The following is a 22,510-nucleotide window of genomic DNA, read 5'->3' on the forward strand; positions in this document are numbered from 1 at the left end:
CATGAGACACCCCAAATTCTACAGGGACTGAAGCGCTTGTGCTTGAAATCCTTTCAGATCTTGCTCAAGATCACCTGTAGGTTTATTTCTACCCTTTATAATAGCCTTTGTGGTAAACTGATAAATGTAAGGAAAGTGTTTCTAAGAGTTTTGTCACCTGCAAAAGCAAATTATCAAACAAAGGGGAGTGTTGGGAACCCCCAACTTACAGCCGGTTGGTCAAAAGTACAGATGACCAGACTTTGGATTAGAGGACTTCTACTGGACTAAGGCCTCCACCTGTGTTGTCTTCAGTAAGGCTAGCTAGAGTGGAGTTGAACTGAACCACTGACCATTCCATTAGAGTCAGAGAGTTTGAAGATTGGTTGATGGTGGAACAAACCCCACATATTTTGTTCCAGAAGCATGAAAGTACAATAACAGTTTTTATTTAGATGTCCACTGATAGCCAAGACTCACTTAGAAGTCTTCATTCAACCAAATTTATCAAACAATTTCTGTAGTCAGGCTGTGCGTCAAGTGCTTGGTACACACCAGTAAACAGAATATAGTTCCTATTCCTAAATCAGAATCAAACAAGTGCCACTTCTTTGCTCGTTTTGGAGTGGCTTCTTGGATTATCATGAACAATTTATATGTTGCAATCACTACACCGTGGGCTCCGGAGGTCAAGATGACATCTTATTAAACTGTGTCCCTTTTCATGTACCTCAATCTGGGTAGATATTCAGAAAATTTATTCAATGAGTCAGTGTTTGAATGACTCAGTAGATCCCACTGAATTACAAATTCTCACAAAACAAACTCAGCCTCCTGCAATGAGTCATGAGGCTGAGAACCAAGTCTTTGTAGATCTGTCCTTTGCAGTCTCCCAGACTTGCTCTCTTACATTTACTACTGTTCATTTGCATAGCAGTCAACATTTTACATAATGTTTGCACATCCATTTTCTCACTTGATTCTCCACGGTAGGGAAATATAATCTTTTGCATTGGCTTGAAATTAATTTTCTATATGTTTCATAAGCATATTTTGATTGCTTCTGATTAAGTTGTCAAACCAAAGAAGTCTTCTGAAATTAAACATAATATTCCTAGAGTAGCAGTCTAGAGAGAGAGAGGTTAGGCTCAAAGTACCTTAGAACTGAGGCCATATCTGTTAAATGAGGACACCAATGTCACAAAGCCATGTCAGACATGAAGGTACGTACACCGGTCAAGGAACACACTCAACAAAGATGATAAAGAAAAGATATTTTTCTACTAATAACAGTATCCAGATAAGAGTTGAACACTGAGGTTCCCAAAAACTAAGTTCCAGGGACCTTCTCATGTCATCAAGTTGAGTTTGCCTCAAAGCCCACAATGAAGATCATTCCTGGGCATTCATTCTTCCCGAAAAGCATCATTCCTAAGGAATCCTGCCAAGTCTCCACCCAGATCCTAACTAAAGTTGTAGACAAACAGCACACACTCAAAAACTTGCTGCTTCCTTTCTTCGAAGGATTCATTCAAAAGTTCCAGTTCAACATTCCAATTTGAAAGACATGATGTTTTCCATTGGATTGAATTAATTTGCTGTAATTCACACCAGTGTATTTTGATTGCTTTTGATTAAGTTTAACAAACTAAAGGAGTCTGCCGAAATTAGACATCAAAGTAAACAATCCTTTTTCTAAGGCTCCTTGTGCATAATTATCAGCCTTGTCATTCTTGCTAAATATATCCATTATGTGACAGCCCCTCTGCCTGAGTAATGGTAATTAATACAGAATCCCAAAATCAATTCCAGAGAAATCCTCTAAAATCAAGGCAACTGGTTTGCATAACTTCTAAAATGCATGAATGAATGGTTCTGAAGCTGGGATGAAAGAGAAAGGGGTTTTCACAGGTCAGGGTTTCTTTGTAAAAATAAATAAATAAAACTGGCTGCATGCTTAATATTGGGTTTGTCGCAAAGAAAAATAGGTCTTTGGTGGAAGGTACGAATAAACAGGTAAATGACTCTTTGGAGCCGTCACTTTCCAGAAAGCCTCACCAAAATTAATGGCTAGTAATTAGCCACCCAAGCAACTAATGGGCTGAGAAAAGTTCACAGGCGCCTTTGTAAGGCTGCTGAAAATGATGAAAATTAAAGTTAATATCGCTTTATTAAAATGCGAGGAAATAATTTAAGTATTTCTATAAGAAAAAAGAGCCCTCTTTATGCCTCCATTTATTTGTTTACTTTCATCCAGGGAAATACAGAGAGGGGGGGAAAAAAACCCAGTGTTGAAACAGAGCCGCCAGTGGCGAAACTCTGTTTGCTCCGAAGCTGAGTGATTTTGGGCACAGGATGCTGAAACCTCAGTGTCCTCGTTGGAAAATAGGACACGCACGAACCGGTTCTATTCCCAGCTCTTTCTGGCAGAGGAGGTGGGGACAGGAGCCACATGGAAATGCCAGACACAGCCAAGCCCAGGCTGAGTCCCCAGGCGGCACTCCGCCCTCAGGTGCTGGGTTCCATGGCTACAGCTCCTCCTCAGTGCCCATCAATTATCACGACAATAATAAGAGAAAGAATAACTAGCATTTATCAAGCACTGTCCGATCCTGCACTAAGCACTTTTCTTGCATTATCACTATGAATCCTCACAGTAACTCATGAGAGAGTGACTACTGGTATCACCTTTTTCTAAAAGTTTAAACAACTTTTCTAATGAGGAAATGAAGGCTTAGAGACGGCACCAGCTAAGTGCCAAAGCGAGTTTCCAAACATGAGGGCTGGTATATTTAACCACTGCATTATCAAGCAGCTCTGGGGTAGGGATCCCCAAACTGGAAAGCCACAAATGAATTGAGGTGGCCATGAAGTCTCTGAAATCAGAGGGAAAAGGTGTGTGTGTGTGTGCGTGTGTGTGTTGTGGGGGAGAATCCAGAGCATGCCGTGAAGTATGTCCAGGGCCCAGCAGTCCCTGAGTACTGTCACTTATGCCAATGTAAACCACAGCATCAGAGCCTCTCCCAGGTTGTTCCTGTGCCCTGTATCCTGCTTGCAGTGGCAAAGAAGAAATTGACATAGGACATTAGCCCCCAAAATAAAGAAGACTCGGGAAAATAACCAGAAGGTGAGGCTGCGGTTTGGGCATGGCTGGTACCCCAAGAGCCTGTGTACTCAGAGTTGTGAAGCACAAGAGAGGTGGTGAGACCTTTCACAGAAGGTCTGGTAGAGGCCTCTGATCATGGGTGGCTGCCCTTGGAGGAGATTCAGGTAGCTCTCACAAGACCTCAGTTATTTCTTTAGAAAGTGGTAATGAGAGCCTGGGCGTAGCCTCTCTTCTCCCTCTGGTTTCCACTGTCACCACATAATAGCTCCCTGTCATGTGCATACCCACAATTATATGCCATGTGCCATGACAGCCTCACCAGAGCCAGCGCCGGGACCCTAAACCTCCAGAACTGAGAGCTACATAAGCCTCTATTCTTTATAAAATACCAAGCCTCAGGTGTTTCATCACAGTAACCAAGAATGGGTAAATACAGTCCTAAAGACTTTTCAAGCAGAGGGAAATGCCCAAGTGAGGTCAAGAGGACACAGTCTCATTCCTCAGGAGATGGGAGTAGAGGGAATGGCAGCTCAAGTGGAAACCTACAGTGGCCAGATGGACATTTTAGTGTATCACTGCTATCAAGGGGGCACAGACAAGGGCAGAGGGAGTTTTTCCAAATGCAAGGGCACCGTGGAAACTGGGACATGGATAAATGGCAGACTGGAAGAAGGACAGGGGGCCTTGAATGCAGCCAACCTGTGGGCATTACTAACGATGAGAAAGGTTAAGGTGGTGAGCATGCTGATTACCTGGACTTGGTCATTTCCCTGTGTACACATGAACTGAAGCACCATGTTGCATCCCATAAATATCATGACTATTATGCAACTATAAAGAAATCATAGTACTCTACCCCAAAATGAAATGATAAACAGCCCTGACCACCTCCCCTCCTGGCATTCCTCTAGCACTTTCTTGCTCCCTCACAGATTTCTCCACCCCCTATTCTGTTTCTGCTTCCAAACACCTGCTAGCTGAGTCCCTCTGAACTGTGACCAGACAGGTGGCAAAGACCACTGCTGACAACACAGTGAGACACCAGCTCCCTGAAAGCAGAACTGCAGGCCCGCGTAGGAGAGGGACTGGCCCTAGGTAATGCTCAGTGTAGTTCTGTGGCAGGAAAGAAGAATGACACTGAATCAAGGCTTTACCCAGGAGCACTCACTGTTCCGCAGGACCCCAGGGCATAGTGGTGCACGGCCCGAGGGAGCTTGTCAGGGCGCCAGGGTGCCCTGGAAACTGGAATAGAAATTCTATTGAAGGCATTTGGCCGGGGAACAGGTCTGTAACTAGAGACCTAGGAGGAGTTTCCTGGACTGCTGTCCCCCCAACCCAACTGAGGGGGGGAGGATGTGATGGGCTATCTTTCCCTTCCCTTCTCAGTCTTGTCCTCAAGCCCTTTCACCTTGCAGCCAGGGAGACATTATTAATTAAGCACCTGCTAGGTGGGAGGCAAAGGGGAAAAGACAGAGAGGAGGTGGTGTCCTCTCCCAGGGATAGCACACTGGATGGTGACCACGGCCTCTATAGGAAAGAGTCCAGCATCTGCCTGCTCAGAGGACTCTGGGCACGCCTGCCTTCGCTGTAGGGGCCCTGAGACTGCCTTGGAGTACCCCAGGAGGTCACCTGTGTTCCTTGCCACCTGAAAGCCGCTGCTCCCGGTGGTGCCAGGCGGAACACCCGCAGAGCTCCGCTCACTACTCGATGTGATGTCCCGCTCTGCCCAGCGGGGGCGCCCTTCTCTTCCGCACAGAGGTACCGGGTAGGAGTTTGGAGGAAGAGCTCTCATTCTGGGTCTGGCAGTGGGCCGAACTCACAGGAGCATTTCAGTCTAATCCTCCCAGCAACTCGGATTTTTAAACCTATTTTCAGATGAAACAACTGAGGCTCAGAGAAGTGAGCTGGGGGGTAGCTGAGACTGAGCCTAGATCCATCCTGCTCAACTCAGAGCCGCCTTCTCCCCACCTGTCCCCAGCACCCCGGCTGCCACCCTGGGCTCCCATCCATCCTGGCCCCACGCCGCTGCCTCCTACTCCTTCTTTTATAGTGAACACTAAGCAAGAAAGTGAAATCAATGAGAAATAATAAGTGTTTTAAAATGACTCCATAAAAAGACAAACTTAAAAACAATAAAAACACAAGTATGGCTTTAAAAAACAATTGGGCAAAATCAGCACAGGGGCCAGGAGAAGAGATTAATTTGAAATTTAAAACCAAAAAAAAAAAAAAAAAACAACTATGCCCAAAACGTAAATCAAAAATCAATTGTGGGGAGCACATGCACTAAAAGATGGGGTTAGTTTTCAAGGTTGGGAGGCAATCCCCTCATCTCTCCACTCTGGTGGGCAAAACCAGCATCCCTTGCGGCAGAGTAGGTGGCGATGGTGATGCTAACCCTGTGATGCCCCGCTGTGGTTTGAGAAGATAGGCTACAAAAAGTAAATCACAGAAGCAGGAAATGGTGCTGAATTTTGGAGGGCAGAGTGACAATCAACTGGACTGGAGCAAGCCATTCTCTAGGAGGAGGAGTCACAAGAAGACACCCCGAGAGGTCAGGAGTTGGCTTGGGATGAGCAGAGGGACCCTCAGGCTCAGGCTGAGAGTGTGAACCGAGCTCAGGTGCACAGGCAGAGTGCTAAAAGTCACCGCAGGGAGCTTCAAGGTCACCTATGGCTCCATCCCTCCACCCTAGCAGGGGATGGTGGGTGGCTGAGAGACAGCTTGACTGACTCAAGGTCACAGACCATGTGAGAGGCTCCAGCAGGACCAGGCCCCAAGGGAGCTGAGTCCTTTGCTGAGTAAAGACTTGTCCCAGTTCTGCTTCCCCCGAGTGACTGCGTGTCACAGGCTGTAAAGGCTCCATGCACAGTGCAGTGGAGCAATTCTTCTTGGCAGGAAGTGTGAGGCCTGGCCGGCTGGGTGCTGCTGACCTCCCCTCAGACCAGGGAATGGGCATCAGCGATCAGCTCAATGGTGACGATTAGAGAGTGGGAGGGGAAAAGGGGTGCAGGGGGACAGAGGAAGAAGGACCCAGGAGCCACGTGTGGGCTTCCAGCTGGCACAGGGCCTGCAGATAAGGGGTAGAGTCCAGCTCCTGCCACGGGGAGGGCTCCTCCTCCTGGCCCACCCCACGCAGCACAGCCCGTCTCATACACACCCCTGCCAGCCCACACACTTATGCACCTACCTGCTTGCACACACAGATGCACAGTCTTGTGTAGACACCCTCACACACGTGATGTACAGACACACTCACACACCGATTCACCCAAAGTTTTCATCAGCCTTAGCAATATTTACAAAAAGGGGAGGCGGAGAACCCTCCACAAGTCTGCATCTATCAATAGAAAAGTGTCTCCATCATTCTGAGACTGTGACCTTCTCTCTCCAAGAAGGATATTGACCATAGGCAGCAGAATTGTTCCATGTTGTCTCTTGGAAAAACACAAAGCCGGTAGCACTATATTGATTTACAACTATTTCTCTTTTTTGTTGTTTGTTTGCTTGTTTTTTTGTTTGTTTGATTGATTTGGAAGGGTTGTGTTTGGGGTTTTTGTTGTTGTTGTTTGTTTGTTTGATAGGTTGGTTGGTTGGTTTTGATAGACCCTTCCAAAGCCAGGAAGTCACTGCTCTTGGTTAAACCACAATTTCTGGAGTAGGCAAAACCCCTCCTGCCACTGACCTTTATGTAGAAAGCAATTTTTGCCTTTGTCTCTCTCCACTTGGACAAAGCAGATACCCCTTGTTTACTGACTGACCCTCTTTGATGCCCCCAGCTCAAGGTGTCCCTCCTCTGGGAGGCAGCACTGGGCCATTCCCCTGTACCCTGGGATGCCAGCCCTCTGAGCCTGCAGTGGCACACTACTGAAAGGATGGCTTTCCTAGGCAGTACATGCCAGAGAACTCCGTGGAAGATGGGCTGTCCTCCCCTGACAAAGCACTAGGTCTCTCCCAGTGGTGGAACCAATTTATTAGCACTCGGATTAGTCCAGGCTCTCTATGTACAGCAGATCACTGATGGCACCTTATGCAGATTCTATACCTTTCTAATCCATTTGATTATTAAACAGCTCAGTCCATCTTATGCTTCCCTCTGGATGCTTTAAAATTCTTCCTCTCCCCAGTCCTAGATGAGCTTCCACTGAGGGCCTACAGAAGCAAAAGGATGTGATCTAGTCTTTCCTGCCTTCCTGTCCTCTCCCTGGATGTTCAGATGGAGGGCAAGGACACCCTAAAGTCCCCTTCCCACTCTCTCTTCCCTGTGCTGGGTCTAGGGAGCAGTCTTCCTTTTAACCAGCTGCCTTTAGTGGCAGGGAGGCTGTGATGGGATGAACTGAGTCCAACCCCTCCGCCCAACTTGTATGCTGAAACCCTAACCCCAGTGTGACTATTCTTAGAGTTAGGGCCTTTATGGATTTAAATTAGAGTTGATTGAGATCATTGAGTGGGATTCTAATCCCATAGGATTGATAGAAGAAGAAGGGGAAGGAAAGAGACAGCAGATATCTCCCTCTCTTTCTCTTTGCCTCTCTCTCTCTCTCTCTCTCTCTCTCTCTCTCTCTCTCTCTCTCTCTCTCTCTCTCTCTCTCTTTCTCCATTAAAGAAAGGTCATGTAAGACCAACAGGGAAGGAGGCCATTTGCAAGTTAAAGACTGATGTTTCACCAAAGCCCAGCCCTGCCAGAATCTTGACCTTGGACACCCAGCCTCCAGAACAAAAGACAAGAAATGGCCACTGTTTGAGCCCTGAGTGTAGAATACTTGGCTACAGCAACCCTCAGAAGCCGGTACTCCATACCTCATGGTCAGAACAGCTTCATATTATATGCATCACTTTACCCTCCATGGACCCTCAATAGAGCCCAGTGAGGACAGAATAAGAATCATTGTCCTGTTTTCAAATGGAGAAGAGGCTCAAAGCAGGTGAGTGCTTTGGGAGAAAGAATACTGGTCCCCAGAAGCCTGGTGTTGGGCTCCTTCTGCTTCATTGTGTTTCTGCCGCAGTGTGGGATACACTGTACCAGCTGGGCTCAGGCCACCTCTTTTACACCCACAAGCTCTGGAGGAGGCTCAGTACCATCCCAGATCCACCCTGCACCACCCTGCACCATCCCTCAGGCCCTCTGTCCCTCTGCATGTGCTTCACTGGCAGCTTAATAGAAATTACTAGCAGGCAGAGCAAATGACCAAGTAACTGGATATTACTGGTTCGGTTCAGAGACGGGAGCAGTGGGAAAGTTTAGTGAAGAGAGAGATTGCTGAGTGCCAACAAAAAGGCTTGGAAAAGGGAAAATGCAAAGGGGAAACCTGGGGAATGGGGAGAGGAAGAACAGGGGTGCAGAACCCAAGTAAAAAGTGTGGAAAGAAGAGAAGGAAGGAGAGAGGGATAAAAAGCAGAGCTGGAACCGGCCAAGGAAGAATAAGGAAAGTTCTCCCCTCCCTATTCTAGCCTTGCAGGTGTCACTTCAGCCTGTGACATGCCAAGAGCCTTTCTGGTCTTGAGTTACAAATCACCAAGGCAGAGATTTGCCCTCAGACTTCCTTTTTGTTAGAGCCAACCATGGACTGAGTGTGGCTGCCTCCCCAAGTCCCTGTGTAGTATCCTACCCCCAGATGACAGCATTAAGAGCTGAGGTCTATGAGAGGTGACTGATCAAGAGGGTGCAGCCCCTATGAATGGGATTAGTGCCTTTATAAAAGAAGAACCAGTGGCACTTCCTTTGACACCACATGAGGACACAGCACGAGGCCACCCTCTACAACCCAGCCAGCAAGGCCCCATAGACCTGAGCCCACTAACTCTTCCTTGATCCTGGCTTTCCCAGCCTCCAGAACCATGAGAAATGAGTTTATGTTGTTTATAAGCCACCCGATTTGTGATGTTTTACTGTGCTGCCCAAATGGACTGAACCAGCCTCTCTCTCCTTTCCTCCTCCTTGCTCTCACACTTTTTTGTTCCCCTTTCCTTTATGCCCCCTCTACAGCCCTACCCCTCTCCTTGGCAGAACAAACCTACAATCTCTCTATCGCGCTGACCTCTCTCTGCATACAGAATGAGGGACAAGCCCATCGCACAACGTTCGTGCCGTTAGGCGGCTGCATGACTGACGGATGTGCGAGGCACATGCTGCTGTGCAGTGCCTGACTGCAGTGCACGCTCGCCCTTGCTGTCATTCAGATGGTTACGTCCAATCGTGTATTTGCTCTGGCTGGAGATATTTATAGAAATGTATGTCCATGGACTGTTGTTTGCAGTGGCTTTGGTCCTTCAACCTGTGATTGAAAGGGACCTCACAGAAATTATATCACCTATTCTCAAAACAGTTCTGAAAGGAAGAGAGGAGAAAAGGTTTTCCCTTCTTTTCTGAGCAAAGACAGCTGAGAAGCACAGTATCACCAGCTGCCATTCGTGGAGTATCTAGTGTGTGTCAAGGCTTGATACATGTTATCCCCAGTCTTTTTAACAAAGCTCTGAACAGACATTTGCATCTCTTTTTCACAGATGAGGGAACTGAAGTCCAATTATGTTGTGGAACTATCCAGGAGTCCTCTGGAATGTCAGCAGTGGGTCTCTGGCCAGCCCTGGTACTCCTTCCAATGTACCACAGCAGGAGAGTAATGTCCATGGCCATTAATCCTGATATGTGGACTTCATTTGAGTAAGAAATGCCTGGCCAATTAGAAAAGCATGCTCCTGGCTGTGTCTGGGGGGGGGAGGGTGTTCAGGGAGGTGTGTTGGATACACCGTCCCTCACCCACTCCTCTCTGCCATCTCCTCTTGTTCTGCTTCAAGCCACCAGGAAATAAGCAGGTTTGCTCTGCCACTCCATTCCACTGTGATGTCTCTGCCTTGGAGTCTGCTAACCCTGGACTAAAATTTCCTCTGAAATTGTGAAATTTCATTCTTTAGGTTGTGGGTGTCAGGTATTGTGTCTCAGAAGCAGGACACTTGACTAATACAATGTAATTTAGTGTATGAACAGCCATAGTCAGCGTGGCCTGTCAGCTGCATGAAATTTCTGTAGAATGCATACGTCTTCAGGTCCTCCAAGCCCAGCGCATCTTCCTGTGTACAAAAATGCTCATTAAATGGCTATGGGTCAAGAGAAAATCTCCCAGGCAAGCAAAATGTGGATTAATCAGAATCTTGCCAACTTGGATCTTCAAGTAATAAAATTGTCAAGTTTCTAACTCAAGTGAAGCAGGCCAATCCTTGCACCTGTGCCCAGGTTGGTGGACCAGACAGGCAGCTGGACAGGTAGATGGAAGAGCAAAGCCAGGCTTGCATGAGATCAGTGTCTTTCTGTGTCTGTGTGGTCCCTGCTGTCTTGCTCAGAGAGAATTGATAAATACAACGTTGATCCTTAGGCCAAAGAAATAACTATCATTCAACAGAACCAAAGGACAGGACTGAGACCTCCAATGGTCTGAGCTTTGTAGCAGATGCCATATGAAATACGTAATTATGATAATGGTCCCCAAATGAGTATTTCATTATAGGAGTTGAGAAGGAAAACAGGCAGAGACATAAAGAAAACTTTTCAATAGGATGGAAGAGTGCAATCTGTTGACTCTTGGTTAACTTGACAACCCAATTATCCAAGTCACCCAGTCTCAGTTAATCAAGGCTGCAATGCCATCGGAATTGACTATAGATTACTTGTACCCAGATGACCAGAACGTTCCATAAATATATCCTTCCTGGATATCAATGGAAGTGTGGCTTTCACTTCTCATCATTTTTATCTCACCAGCTGCTTATATTGGTTCCGCAAATTCCCTACTCTAACTCTCTCTCTGAGGGTTTCAGAGTTACCCAGGCCTGATCTTGAACTTGTGACACTGAGCAAATTGATTTGCCCTTCATTTTCCTTTCTGGGCCTCAGTTTCCTTATCTCTTGAATGGGGATAGCAACACTGACTCCTCTAGTTCCTTATTTGTGTCCTCACCTTGCACAGATAGTCTTAAGGAGATGTTAGGATGATGCCAGAGTGGCAAGACAGAGGTTCAAAGTGACAGCAAAGGAAGGGAAGGAAAGGAAAAGGATAAAGTGGAAACCAAAAAGAAGACGAAAAACTGAAGATGCCAAAGACCGAGGAGTCAGTCACATACAGCTCCAAACATCACAGAAGCCAATGTGAAAAGGGAAGACTGGTCACTTATACAAGTTTAAGGTTACTAAAAGAAAAAATACTAGGTGGCCAGAGGTAGAGCTGTGCTTGGCTCTAAGATCAAAGGAGTTCATCTCCTTAGATGCCACATATGGAGAACCTACACGATATTTCAAACAGCATCCTTACAACAAACACTGCCACACAGCATTTTCAGCCACTCCTTGGATGGGCTGGGAGAATCCTACCAAAGGACCTTTCAGTGAAAGCAGCTGGATTCGGGGAAGGGGATATGGAAATTAATGAGCTCTCAGTACTCAGCTCCAGTGGTATGGCATGAACTGGATCAGATTTTAGACTATTGAGACTTAAGGCTCCAGATAATCACTTAAACAATCTCTTCAAATGGTTTCTCCTAGCGACTTTTTAAAAATAAAATTATATTGAGAGATGACAATCATAAGGTTATTTTGTTTTATCTCCTATGAAAGTTATGGTACAGCAAATCTGGGCTGCTAGATCAAACCCATGACCTTGACCAACAGTAGAATCAATGGTAATGAAATATCATTTTGTAGGGCTGAATTGAGCAGCCCTTTGCAGAAGACTGCTCAAGAGAAGACGTTCCTCTTCCAGTTGGGGCTTATGCAAACTCACCAGGGAAGTGGGTCTTATTATTGTTCTCAGTGTCCAAACAAAGAAATGTGACATAAGATCACATGTCTAATAAATGTCAAAGCCTAGAGTAGTCAGACGTCAAGTCCATGCTATGAACCATACACTATTTTTGTGGAAGAACCAGTTAAAGAACTAGAAACTTCTACTGAGAATAAGTAATATCTTCTGTGGTCATTACTCTGAATGTCTCCTTCTAACAATAGATAGTTGTCAGACTCTTTGTCTCTACAGGCCACTTTACCCCAAGCCAATAAAAAGTACAATCTGAATATAGAACAGCATATACCTTTCTGTTCATTATAGCAAGGCTCATGCATTTCCCATTCATCCAGACAGAGATACCACACCATTAACAAACAAACAAATGATGACATTCAAAGTCCTCTGATTTTATTGCTCCATCTGCTGACCCTGAGTATAATTATAAAACCATCATGCCCAGTGTGCAGAAGTATTAAGAACCGTGGGTCTTTGATTAATTCAGATATTGGTTAATAATCAATACAAAGGTTAAGCAAGAGTCAACAAAAACCACACATGATCTAATATTGCTTCTGTTGGACTTCACCACTTGGTGGTCATTGGCTAAAAACACGATCTGTGGTTGCCAAGTCGTTATCAACGAGTCTATTTCCCCCATTAAGAATTGGCCTGAAAAGCCCATGCTTCATTTCGTTTGTCAAACATAAATTGTCTCTGGAATGTCCAAAAACTAATGAGTCTGTATTTGGGAGAAGTAGGGAAAGAGCTTTCTTTTAAGAATAGGATAAATTATATTTGTCCAGCCAATGGATCGATGCTCTTAGAATCAGTAAAAGTGAGCTGGAAAGCCACTGTTCAGGAAGTTTATTCACAGCTCTGGGCACACACAATCTCCTGGTGCTGGATTCAGCTGTATTTCTGACCCATCAACACAGTGTGAGAGGCTACACCCTGAGGAAATTGGCGTCTGTAAAAACTGGGGCAAATGGCTTCTTAGGAAATGAGCCTCCAAACCTGGACTGGAACCCGAGCCCCATGGTCTTGATCCCCATGTTTGTGCCTCAAGTAACTGTTTTGCAATCAGTTGTTATTACCAAATCCATCAGCCACTCTCAGTTCATCTCACTAAATTTTATTACAACTAAATGTTTTCCAGGCAATGTAAAATTTATAACACACTTTAAATTTGATAAGGTCCCCATTGAATGCTTGCGAATTTTTGTTTGCACAGATCTCACCAATCCACATAATTTTCTTTTGCCTCATTAAAAAGTTCTGGTCAAACTAGGTACCAGGAGGGTAAGATTCACTTTTGCTGGAACACTTGGCGGCAAAGCCTATTTTAAGTTTCTAACATTCCTCTAGTAAGTGAGACCTCTGGCACCAAAGCATGTAGATTAAAAAAAAAAAAATGAAATTCCAAAGAGTTTGAAAGCTCTTCTATCTATTCTATATTTTCTAGTTCCTATCATTTCCAGGACAAAGTTGTAGACCACTCAGTTCTAGGACAGCCATGTCCAGGATTTAAACAAAAGGGACAGAGTTCCCTTCTACTTGTTCCAAACTGTCCATCTTTTGGATGTTGTTAACCCATCCCCCCAAGGGGAATGGACTGCAACAGAGGCAGCAGTGATAGAGGCAACACCAGGTGGAAGAGACACAGGCGATTCCCTCATATACATCCCAAAAGCAGCCATTCAACTCGATCACTTCTACTCACAAATGAGTTTTGGGAGAAATTCCTTCCCATAGTGGCCCAACTGTCTTCTGAAGATTTGCCCCACAGAGAAATCACCTACCTATCATTCCACGGCCTCAGGTGGAACCCAAGAAAAGCAAATGCTAAAACTACTGCCCAGAACCCTTGAAACAATCAGCTGCAAGATGAACATGAATAAATAAAGTTCGAAATATCATTTTTTTAAAGATCATGTGTCCAAACACACCATGATTGCCTGGCAGGGGAATCTGAGTGCTAAGACAAATCACATAGAGTTTGCCAGGGAACAAGATCAAGACCAGAAGAAAAATATCTCTGTCATGTGAGCCAGGCAATCTGATGACAGCTCCCCAGAGTCTGACAGAGATAAGAATGGCCAGTCCACCTTTACTTCTGCCAAAGTTATTTTTTCCCTGATGGCTAGAGCGATAAAAGAACTAAAATTGTAAATATAAGCACAAAAATTCATAAAATCCAGGTTCCAGAAAATGTTTTTTAAAAGACACATATACAAAAAAAAAATTCAAAACAGAAAAACATTCAAGCTGTTATCTTCAGGGCCCCAAATGGCCACACTCCTAGATGGGAATCATGACCATGGTGGAACTCGCCCCAGGACATGCACCAGGTTTTTCCACCTGGCATTGGTTCTTCTGCTTGACTGGCCACCTTCCCAGATATTTTCTTTCGATGGACTAACAGACAAGATCCTATTTGGCAAGATTATCCCAGCAAAGGGAAGTTTCCAGGCTGGAAGCATGAACTGGGAGATGAACAAAGAACAATGCACAGGACCCTTACACAGAAGGCTGGAGGGTGGTAGTACATCCCTCACCAAAAAACAAGTTAGTACGAGGGTGATAGCGTTGTGTTTGCTGGCTGGAGAGAGGAAGGTGGTCACCCCAGTTGAGTGGCAGGGAAATCCCTAGAGGAGAGAGCTGCCTTATAGAAACTCCATGGAGACATAGTGGAAATTTTGAGCATTACTGTGTGGATTAGGATCTACAGGGATTTTTGCTATACTCCAGAGTTTCTGTCCTCCTTGACTGAGGTAGAATCCTATAGTCCACACTCACAGCTAATCTTCTGCTCTAAGGGTACATAGTGCTGTGCCTTTGATCTACAGAAGGGAGAATATTTCTTGTAAGGGCTGCCTGGAGCCTCGCCAGGGGTCATCTCTCATCTCTCAGGGGTCGTCTCTCCAAGTAACTCATTTTTACCGTGCATAGCAGGGTGATTTTGGTCCCAGAGACAACAGGGGAGTTGGCAAGAGCCACCCTGCAGTGTGGGCCTCTCATGGTTCAACCCAGGAAGGAGGTGAACAACCAGGAAATGCATGAGGTGATTGTCCGAGGTACCTACACTATCTGACCCAACAAGGGAAGGGACAAACATTGCCTCCTGGCATGTGACTTCCTTTTGCATAGCCTCCAGAGTCACAACACAGATTAGCCTAAGTTGCAGTCACATAAGTTATTCATAGCAAACAACTATAGACTGAGTGGCTTCACCAACATAAATTTGTTTTCTCACAATTCTAGAGGCTAAAATCCAAGGAATCTGTTCCTGTCTGGGGGCTGGGCTCTCTCCCTAGTTTCTTCTCACTGCATGCATCTTCACTTGGTGAAGAAAGGGAGCAAACTGGTGTCTGTTCTTATGAAGGCACTAACTCCATCTCAGAAGTGCACCCTCACTGTCTCATCTAAGCAGTGACTCCTGAGAGATGAGGAATAAACAAGTTGAGGCCAACAGTAATCCCAAGAGGAGAGAGTGTCTAGGTCAAAGAAAAGAGGGAAGAAGAGATGGAGCCCAGCAAATTACTTCAGTTGAGGAGAAAGAGCTTAAGGTCCAAGAAGTCCAAGGAGAGTCTAAGGTCCAAGGAGAAGAGAGATAACACTGGGGTTCAGGAGCTGGTTCCCATGGAGGAGTCATCTGGTCCTGATGTGGGTGTGGAAAACATTCAAAAAGAAGGAAAGAATAGTGTGACTGATTAGAAGGAGCAGTGCCCAGCACTGTCCTGTGGGCCATAAACAGTGCCTGTTCCCTCCAGCTGCATTATAAAAACTTCGTAATTCACAGATCTTGCTTAGTCAGGAATAGTAAGGCTGGACTGAGCGAGCTTTGGTCCCACCAAAGCTTAAGCACAAGACCCCAAATTGTCACTGTCTCCAAGTAACTTAACTCCAACACAGGACAAAGTGCAGGAATATTTATGTGAAAACAAAGATATCCAATGCTGAGCAAGATAAAATTCACAGTGACTGGCATTCAATCAAAAATTACCAGCCATTCAATGAAACAAGAAAATGCAACCCATGAGGGGATAGAAAGTTAACCAATTGAACAGACTCAAAATTAACATTAATATCAGAATTAGCAGACAAGATACTAAATAGTTCTTGTGACATTCATTCAAAAAGATAGAGACATGAAAGATACAGAAAGAAAAATGAAATTATAGTAATAAAATACTATGATATGTGAGATTAGACTACATGGTATGGGATTGGTACTTGATTACACATTGCAGAAAAAATATTTAAAAACTCAAAATATGTATAATAAAAGGCATTCAAAATGAAATTCAAAATGAAAAAGAATTTTTTAGGTAAAACAAGCTACAAGACAAATTTAAGTGGTCTCATACATTTGCAAAAATTGAAGTCAAAGAAGGAAAAGAGGAAAAAGAAGATAAAAAAAAACTTTGAAGAATAATAACTGAAGATTTTCAAGGTCCATAAAGCAGTGTTCCCAGAGACTCAAGAATATCAATGAGCCCAAAGCACAAGAAAGGTGGAGACAGCTACGCAAAGGCACACCATAATCAAATTGATCAAAAGCCATGATAAAGACAAAAACCTGAAAAGCAGCAAGAATCAAAAAGATTATGTTATATATAAAGGAACAAGGGTAACATGACAGCAGATACCTCATCAGAAACAATGCAAGCCCAGAAAACAGTGAAGCAACATCTTCACGCCAGTGAAAGAAAAATTTGTCAATGTAGAATTCTAGAAGCAGAAATATTCTTCAAACCAAAGACAAAATAATGACTCTTGAGACCTACAGAAGCTGAAAGTATTCATCATCAGAAGATCCAGAATATAAGAAATGTTAAAGGAAGTCCTACAGTGGAAGGAAAATATCACCAGATAGAAAGAAGCACCTATAAAAACAAATGAGTCACCTAGTGATGGTAAGTATATAGATAATATATAAATTAGTGTCTTATCGTTTAAGTCTTTTTAAAAGTTATTATATAAAAATGTTGTGTGGAGTTTATAAAAGTAAAAATATGTGGCAACAATAGTACTATAAACATTATGAGAGATATAAGTATACTACTACAAGGTTCTCATATATAAAGTACTTACAGTACTACTTAAACTGATAAATGTATGTATTATAATCCCTAAAACAACCACTAAAATAACAAAGCATAGAGTTACAATCAACTTACAAATGACATAATAAAAATAATGACTCAAAAAGAAGGTGAAAAAGACAAAAGTCAGAACAAAGGCTATAAGAAACAGTGGAAAATAACTAACAAGATAATATATTAAATATAAAGGTCTAAATACTTTCATTAAAAGGCAGAGATTGTCAGGTTGGGAAAAAAGCAAGACTAACTATGCTGCCCACAAAGAATACACCTAAAGAGAAAAGCACAAGGATGGGAAATGATGTGTCAGGCTAAAGTGACCAAAAGACCGCTGGAGTGGCTGTACTGATACCAGACAACATCAGTAACAACACAAGAATTATAAGCAGAGATCAAGCAGGAATTTTTATAACTATAAAAGCATCAGTTCATCAAGAAGTCATGGCAAGGGGCCAGGGATATAGCTCAGCAGCATACGTGTCTGCCTGGCAAGCTCAAGGTCATAAGTTCAATTCCCAGTACCCCAAAAAAAGGAAAGACATGGCACTTCTCAAAAGGTGACGCACTTAAAAAAGCATCCAAACGTCTTAAAGTGAAGCTGCAAGGAGAGACAAGTTCACAATCGGAGTCAAGAATTTCAATACTTCACTCTCAATAACTGATAGAAGAAAATAGGAAATCAATATGGGCATAGACAACTAAAGCCATATTATCAACCAATTTAGCCTAATTGATATTTATTTCTAAAACTCCCCACTAAACAAAGCAGAACACACATTCCTTTCAGGAGCACATGGAGCACTTACTAAGACAGATCATATTACAGGCCAGAAATTTAAGTCTTAATCAACTTGAAAGGATTCAAATCAGAGTCTCTGACTACAATGGAATTAGAAGTTAGTAACAGGAATATTTTTGAAAAATCCCCCAGACATTTGCTAACACCCTTAAAAACAATCCGCATGTCAAAGAATAAATCAAAATGGAAAATAGCATTTTGAATTAAATGAAAATGAAAACTCTTATAAAATTAGCATGATGGTACTAGAACATTATTCGTACTTAAAACTGCAGCACTAATACATTTTTGGAAAAGAATAAATTCTTCAAACCTTTTCTGTGTTAGGAAACTAGAAAAATATGATCAAATTGAACTCAAAATAAGTGAAAATAAGAGAAAAATAAAACAGAGCAAAAGTCATTGATACAGAAAACAGGAAACAGTATTAAAATATCAATGGAGCCAAAAGATGGTTCTTTGAGAAGATCAGTCAATTTGATAAATTTCTCACCTAAGGAAAAGGAAATGATAAGGAAAGGCTTAGGAAAAAGAAATGATACAAAATATCAATATCAAGAATGAAAAAGAACCTAAAATCCCAGTTATCTGGGCAGCTGAGGCAGGAGAGTAGAAAATTTGAACCAGCCTGAGCAACTAGGCAATTTAGCAAGATGGTCTCAAAATTTAAAATACAAAAGGGCTTGGAATGTAGCTTAGTTCAATTTCCAATACTACCAAAAAAAAAAAAAAAGGAGGAGGGGGATACATTAAAATATAATAATAAAGGCCATGGAAAACTTTATGCTATTAAACTAGGCAACTTCAATGAAATGGACATAGTCTTCGAAATACACAAACTATCAAAGTTCAACCAAGGAGAAATTAATAACTTGAATGCCCTTATTTCTATTCAATAAAATTTTTCACACAAAGAAAATTTCAGACCCAGCTGGTTTTGCTGGCATGTTCTACCACAATTATAAGGAAGAGAGAACATCGATTCTATGCAAACTCTCCCAGGATACTGAAGAGTGATTCTTCCCAAGCCATTCTGTGAAGTCAGCATTACCCTTGATGCCAAAATCAGACAAAGACATAAAACTACAAATCGATAACCTAACAACTCAAAGGTGCACATACAAAAAAATAAATAAATGAACCGATCACCATCTTGGCATGAACACAAAATTTAATTTCAAATGGATCATGGACCTAAACATAAATTCTGAAACTACAAAAACTTTTAGAACAAAATATAGGAAAAACTCTGACCTTGATTAGGCAAAAATTTCTTAGATCCAGTAACAAAAGTAGTTTGTTACAAATGAGTTACAAAGGAAAAAAATAATAAATTAAATTTCATTACATTTAAATCCCCCATTCCTTGAAAGACACTGTTAAGAGAATGAAAGGACATGACAGCGACTGGAAGAAAAAGTATAAGGTTAGTAACTTGTTACAATGACCTGTCCAAGTTCAACCATAAGAAAACAAACAGCACAATAAAATAATGGATTGTAAACACATCCTAAGACGTCTGTCACTGAGTCAGGGGTTTATGATCGGCTCCCCTTGAGTAGAGATGGAAAATATGACTTGATCTTAACCAAAATGGTGATGGGCTGTCTCTCCCAGGACTACTTATGTTATGTAAGATGTTGTCTTAACAGATGAAGGGAGAGAGATCCATTTGCTTAGAGGAAGCAAAAGAACACGTTTTGAAACTGAGTAAGGGGAGAGCCTCTGGCCAGGAACTGTTCACAACCTCAGGGAGCTAATAGCACTCTCATTTTTTGTAGTACTGGGGTGTTGAACCCAGGACCTTTGCACTAAGGTACAACCTAAAATCCTTTTTTTTTTTTAAACTATTAATCTTTATTTTGAGACAGGCTCTTGGTAAGGAACTACCTTACCCAGATCAGGCTTAAACTTGCAATCCTCCTGCCTCAGTCTCCCACAGTGCTGAAAAGGCAGTTGTGCACAGTCTTGCCTAGCTAACAATAACCTCCAGCTGAGACAGCTAGGAAGAAGCCAAGGTCTTCAATCACACAGCTGCACACACCGGGCCCTCTGTCTTACCAAGTGGTTTCCCCCAAAAGTAGATAAATCGGGGTACAATACATCACACAAGTGGTTTACCAGCAGCCTTTTAGAAATAGAAGTATTTTTTTCTAACAAAATTTGATCCACAAGACAGTAACTGCCAAAATACTATGCCTGAAGCAGGAATATGGGGGACTAGCAATGAACCCCTTTGTTCATCTGTACCTGCCTCTGTGAGTTTCCAGAAGAGTAAAAAACTGTAATGATGGTGTGGGTCTTGCCAACAATCTGATAAGTGTGGGTAATTAATTCAGAAGAGAGGTCCAGGCAGAGCAAAGAGCAGGTGCAAAGGCTCAGGACGTCATGCTGAGGATGTCACAGTGCAACATGGCAGGAGCAGAGCAGGCCAAGAGCAAAGCGAGGTGAGAGAGACAGAGGCCCAGACCCTGCAGAATGCATTCTGAGAGAGAAGGAAATCTGTTAAATTGTTTTGCATGAAGTTACGACATGAGCTGACATGCTTTAAAAATGAACATTCTAACACGTGACTATCATTCTAAATGACAAGAAGGAAGGATGGAAGCAAGGAACGTCATTAGTGGACGACTGAAGGATGGTTAGTGGTCACAGTGACCTGCTCCAACGCAGCAGATGGGTGGGCAGAGGGGTGGAGGCAGGGCTGTTTGGGAGGTAAAGCAGTCTTGTTTTGTTGATAGGTTGCAGGCAGAGAGGAAGAAGAAAGAGAAGCCAAAGATGACCCTAAGGGCTTTTAGACTGATCCTCGGAAAAATTAATTTGCCCATTACTAAAATAGAGAAATCTGAGCTGTCAGTTTGTAAGACTAATTCAGTTTAGAATGTGTGAAACTCGAGGTACCTACAAAACAACCAACTGAGCTACATAGGTCAGTCTATCCTCAGGAGAGAAGGCAGAGCAGGGCCTGGAGATATAAATTTTGGAAGGAGCATAGAGAACAGGTCCAAGCATTGAGACCCGGGGAATCCCTGTAGTGGGAGGTCAGGAAGATGAGGGAAAACCAGGAAAGACAACCGTTAACGGAACAACAGTGAGCCAGGGAAGGAAAGTGTTTCAAGAAATACAGTGATCAGCGGTGACAAACATATCTAACAGGTCAATGTGAGTACTCCAAATCGGCCACCGAGTTTAGCATTATTCCATGCTGGTAGGCACTGTTTCAGGGAGATGTAGGAATAAAATCCTTGGTCAGAACAAGCTCTCAGGAGAATTAGAGGTGAAGAAGTAGAAACAAGTATTGATGAGTTTTGCTGTCAAAGCAAGCAGAGAAATTGAACAAGAGCTGAAAAGGGATGTGGGGGTCAAGGGAGTTATTTTTGTGCTTTTTATTTTTTTAGATCGAAGATATTACAGTATGCTTGTACTCTGATGGGAACACTCCAGTGGAGAGTACAGAGGTAAAAATTAATGATGCAGGAGAGAAGGGAAGAGAGAACAATTGCAGAGAAAAAGTCCTTGAGCTGTGGGAGCTACAGAAGATAAGGATGAGGAGGTGAGGAGAATCGATCCATGGAGGACTCTGGATCAAATGCAGGACCCAAACAGAAAGGGAAAAATCAGGAAACTGAAATTAATGAGAGTCTATGATGCCCCCAGGACATCCTGGTTGCTCTTCTCCGCCCCCACGAGGGGTGGTCTCTAGTTACTCTTTGCAGGAGAGACAACTGAGGCTCTAAGAGATGGGGTGACCCTCTGTATCCCACACAGCCAACCCCAGGCGCAGAGCCTGCTGCAGGTCAGCCTGAGCGCGGGCCACTGCTCTCTCTCTCACCCTGCACACATCCAGGACTGCTCATCAGCGTGACACCCAAGCACGGAGCCTGGTCTGAGGCCAAACCTTGCAATTTTACTGTTCCCACTTGAACTGCAGCAGCTTCTCTTGGCCCATGGACCATTGGTTTTCTCACCACCCTCTTTCCCATAGATATAAAACCACAGAGCACGAGAGCTAAAAGAGACCTCTGAGATCACCCAGTCCACCCCTTCCCATAAAAAAGAAACTGAGGCCCAAGGTCACCTAGGCCTAAGCCCAAAGACACAGCAGAGCAAACTGGCATCCCATTGTCCATGAGCTGTCAGACAACATCCCCGCTTGTCCCCAGAGATGTCAGTGCACGCGCCCGTGTGGACAAAACTGATTTGAAGATGCAAATTGGCTACATCCAATTTCATCCAACCGTCCTCGAAATTTAAGAGCTTTGCTGACATGCACAGAGCAAAGAGTAAATTGCTCCCCTGAGAGTAATAGTCTTGGAAACGGCCTCCTGTGTCCCTGTCCAAGGTGTTAGGCGGTCAGAGTTGTCAGGAAGAAATCTAGGTCTTCCAGACCCAAATGTGTCCTTCTTGTGGAAGGCAGTGGGAGGACAGGCAGCTAAAGGGACCCCCAAAACCCCGGACACCTTTGCCCAGGACTTCTCGTGCACTTCCCTCAGGGTTGCTTTCTCGAGTACATACATGTCACCGGGGAGAGGCATGACCAGTGCTGAGGGTCCCAGCCTGCTCTGAGTTCACAGAGAGGGTGGGTGAACTAGAAGTTTCAGGTGGCACCGTCTCCTTCAAGGACCCCCAAGGGGTGCTGCCTGTGTGCGAGGGACTCCAGCACAGAGCTTCAGCGGCCCAGAGCCTGGCTCTCTGTCTTATCAAATGGCTTCCCCCAAAAGTAGATAAATCAGGGTGCCATATATCA

This window comes from Cavia porcellus, unplaced genomic scaffold, assembly GCF_034190915.1.
Source record: "Cavia porcellus strain 051 isolate PalLab524CR breed Dunkin Hartley unplaced genomic scaffold, mCavPor4.1 scaffold_24, whole genome shotgun sequence".
Classification (NCBI taxonomy): Eukaryota; Metazoa; Chordata; class Mammalia; order Rodentia; family Caviidae; genus Cavia; species Cavia porcellus.